Genomic DNA, 4001 nt, shown 5'->3' with positions numbered 1-4001 from the left:
GTTATGAATGGTTTTCTTCTCTTGAGACCCATCTTATATCTTTTCTGCATTTCATAGCTTATTTGAGTTTTGAGATAGAAGTTTTAAACATTTAGTTCATATATTTAGAAATCTAAGCTGTCATAATTCAGTTCTAATTTGAGATAAAAGTTTTATGTTTTTTATCTTTTTCAAAAAAGCCATCTTTCCTAAAACAATTTATTGGTAAATCTATCTTTTGCTCATCAAATTGTTTTTTTTTATACTGTTGAAACCACATACACACATAGGTGTGAGTACATAAATATAATATAAAATCAGACAAGTTAGGTGTTTCCAAAATGCAGTGATGGAATAGGTATAGAATAACAGCTGTTATTCCCAAAGGGAGAAAGAAGAAAAGAATAGCAGATCCCAAATATGTTCAAAACTTAAAAGGCAAACATTGTATCTTAAGATTACAGAAGATACATTCTTTTCAAACTTTATTTTCTACCTTCCAGATATTCAGGACGGCGGGAATGGGACCTCCAGGGCTTATAGCTGGTTCTATCACTCTGGGATCATGAGAGCAGTCATCTTCCACATCTGCGATGGTCTTACTTGTTAGTATGTCTTCAGGTGTCCTGCCCTTACATGGGGCATTGCCCCGTGGGATGATCTGTACGGTGACCTCATGTACATGGATATGTCTAGTAGGGGCTCCCTGTTGTGGCCTTGTCTTGGTGAACGTTTTCTGCCTAATCCCAGAGCTTCTTTGGCAGGTCCTTTGCCCTCTGAGTAGAAAAAGTATCACTCCCACGGCTTGTAGATTTTGTGTATCCATGGAGATATTAATGTAGAGATATGGTTATGGCTTAAGGCCTGAGCGTTCTGGATCCTTACACAGCTGAGTCACAGCCAGAGTAACCAGGGAGTGTCTACCAGGGTGCAGGGAGAGGAGCATTGTGGCTGTCTCAGCAACAAGTTCTGAGATTCTATGAAAGCTTGAGTCATGTCTTTTGCAGTGTGCTATTCTGTTAGGCATCTGTTCTCTCAGGTCTCTAACAGGTAGGGTATGAAACCTGCCAATCTACTAATCTCACCAAAGGATCAGTTACACATGTCCTTACTCTTTTCTGGTTGGTGTTCACTCATAACAACATGGCCAGGATAGTGATTTTCCAAATCCTTAAGTTGTGCTTCTTTTCTGTATAAAAATTCTGCCTTTCTTTTTACTTCTGTCATGTATTAGTGTAAACTGTTAAGGGAGATTATGCTATACCTTTCCACTTTGCTTATGGACTGATTCTGACTCTTCTGCTTAAATTTTTTATTCTGTTGGTACTAAATTCCTCCTTTCACAAAAGAGTAGGACATGAACACAATCCAGCCAAGTTCTTTGCCATTTTATAACAAGGATGACCTTTCCTCCAGCTTCTAATAACACATTTCTTATACCAAAGGGGACATGATTTTAACAAGATGACATTTGAACAGAATTTGAAGGCAGTTAGAATCAGCCATGTGGACACTTGTGGGAACAGTGGTCCCTACAGAGGATGGTCCAGGCAGAGCAAATACTTTAAGGCTAGAGTATGCCTCTGGCTTAAAACTATCAAGGACTACATTGTAGCCACCACAGAGGGAGAACAGGGAGAATATTAGAAAAGAACAAAGAGATAATGAAAGTCAGATCTCAGGTCAGTATGAGGACATCAGTTTTCTATCTAATGACATGGAGGTCGTTCAAAAGCTTTGAGTCAGATAATCACCATGATGTGACTCACTTTTAAAAGTCAACTTCCTTCTGTCATGTTGATAGAATTCACTTTATTGATATTATTTTAACAATAGAAGGAAAAGAAAACAAAAGAACAAAGTCTAGTCATTGTTGGTTTAGAAATCTTCAGCAAAAGAGTATTCAGCATCTAAGTCATGGGAACAGAAATTGAGTGGAAAAAAAAACAAAGAAAAAAATTATGGAAGCGAAAAGTGACTAAAACTCAAAAAAGAGGCTGCTCAGTTAAAGCACAGCATAGTCAAATACTACTGAAACTTATTCAGGGTGAAATTGAGAAAAAACTTATTTTCTCATGAGTTACTTATGCATTGATTATAATAAAAGCCATTTCAATTAAATCAGATGGGAACGAGCACTAAAGAAATCAGTTGAAGAGGGAAGAGGAGACAATAGGGACAGAAAAGAAATCGTTTTGCTGAGAAGAGTGAGGAAAGAGACATGAGAAAGATGCACAGCGGAAACTGCGGAGAGAAAGGCCTTGGATGTATGACAATAAGAAATCCAAAGAAGAAGTCTTAAGCTGGGACTCACATTTAACAGAAACTGTCCTCTCCAGCAGAAGAAACTGCAAGTGTGTGGGTAGGGTGGCACTTTCGCTGCAGTACTTGCTGGTATTTTTAGATAAGACTCTTCTTCTCTGCGGATTCTATTTTCTTTAGGACATATGCAGGGAAGCCATTAACAGAGAATGAAGGGAATTGTACTGTAAAGATAAAGTGGGCATGCCCGAATCAGTAAGTGAATTTACAAGCCAGCATTAGCACTTAGTGTTGCACCCAAATTGATATCTGTGTCTAAAAATTGTCCAATTTAATTTTCTCTTCAGAAAATTTTGTACTCATAATGGTGTGATTTTCTCCCACATACGCTTTCATATGCACAGGTTAGATAAGTGGGTGGTTGGTTTTAACATGGAACAGAGTTTTGTCAGGAACTGCAAAAGAGAGGATTGTGCAAATATATTAAAATACTAGAGTGTTTTAATAGTATTTTATTAATTCTTTGAGAATTTCATTCAATGTATTCTCATCATATCCCCACTCTTCCGACTCTTCCCAGATGTACCCCGACCTCCCACCCCACCCAACTTTGTGTCTTCTTTTTTTCCTAAGTCCACTGAGTTAAATTTGTGTGGCCAAATAGTCTTGAGTATAGGGCTATGCCCTGGAGTATGGCCAATGGAGCAAAGGTCACATCCTTAAAGAAAACTGACTCTCCCTCTTTTGTTATCCTATAGTTTCAGATAGAAATTGCCTCAGCTAGGGCTGGAACTTCATGCCCACCTCCCCACTCCATGCTGGTACTCACTTCCTGGCTTGAGCTTGTAGAGGTCATGTGCAATTGCCATGTTGTATCTGAGACACACTGTTTTGTGGTAATCATTCTCTGCCTCTGAATCTTACAGCCTCTCTATCACCTTTTTTGTGAAGATCCCTGAGCCCTGAGAAATGGGATGTAATACAGATGTCTACTTAAGACTGAGCCTCACTCAACCTCTTGTTGTTGAAAGCTGACCAGTTGTGAGTCTCTGTATTAATCACATCTATTTCAAGAATTATCCTCTCTAATGAGGGTTGAGAGATGCTCTGATTTATGGTTATAGAAATAAGTCCTTAAGAGGTAGGTCAATGCTATGTCTTTTGACTACAGCAATAGTACGAGGATCTCCCCTAGGGTCAATGACCTATCTTGCCACAGGGATTTAGTCTCAGTAACGGTGCCAAGTATGGGTTCCATCTAGTGAAGTTAGTCTTAAATCCCATCAGAAAGCTATTGGCTACTCTTATAACCCTTGTGCCACTGTTGCAACAGTGATCCCACCTTACCAAGCCAGTGGCTGTTGTAGCTAGCAGGGTTCACAGCTAGGTAAGATTGACTACTTAATTCTTCTGGTAGCATGTACAGCACCTTCCAACACTATGAAAGTTATCCAATAGGGATGAAACTTCCTGGTCCAGACTAGCACGATTTCTCCTTGTTCTATGATTCCAGTATAGGGGATCTTCAGCAATAAGATCTTTGTCTAGTTCTAGAGAGCAACCAAAAGAATCGGCAGTAGCCTGTAATGTTTGGAGGATCTATAGGACCTCACTGGCGAACAATTCCAAAAGATGTAACCCATTCCAACAATGGTTGTTTTTTGCTGTTTTTTTTTTTTGTTTTTTTTTTTTGTATTTTCTAGTCTGTAGTGTGTCTAGTCAGGGCATTGTCCCAAATTATAGGTCAATTACATTTAAAT

Source organism: Nannospalax galili, unplaced genomic scaffold (assembly GCF_000622305.1).
Source record: "Nannospalax galili isolate Female #2095 unplaced genomic scaffold, S.galili_v1.0 scaffold678, whole genome shotgun sequence".
NCBI lineage: Eukaryota > Metazoa > Chordata > Mammalia > Rodentia > Spalacidae > Nannospalax > Nannospalax galili.
Note: the sequence above shows the minus strand (reverse complement) of the source record.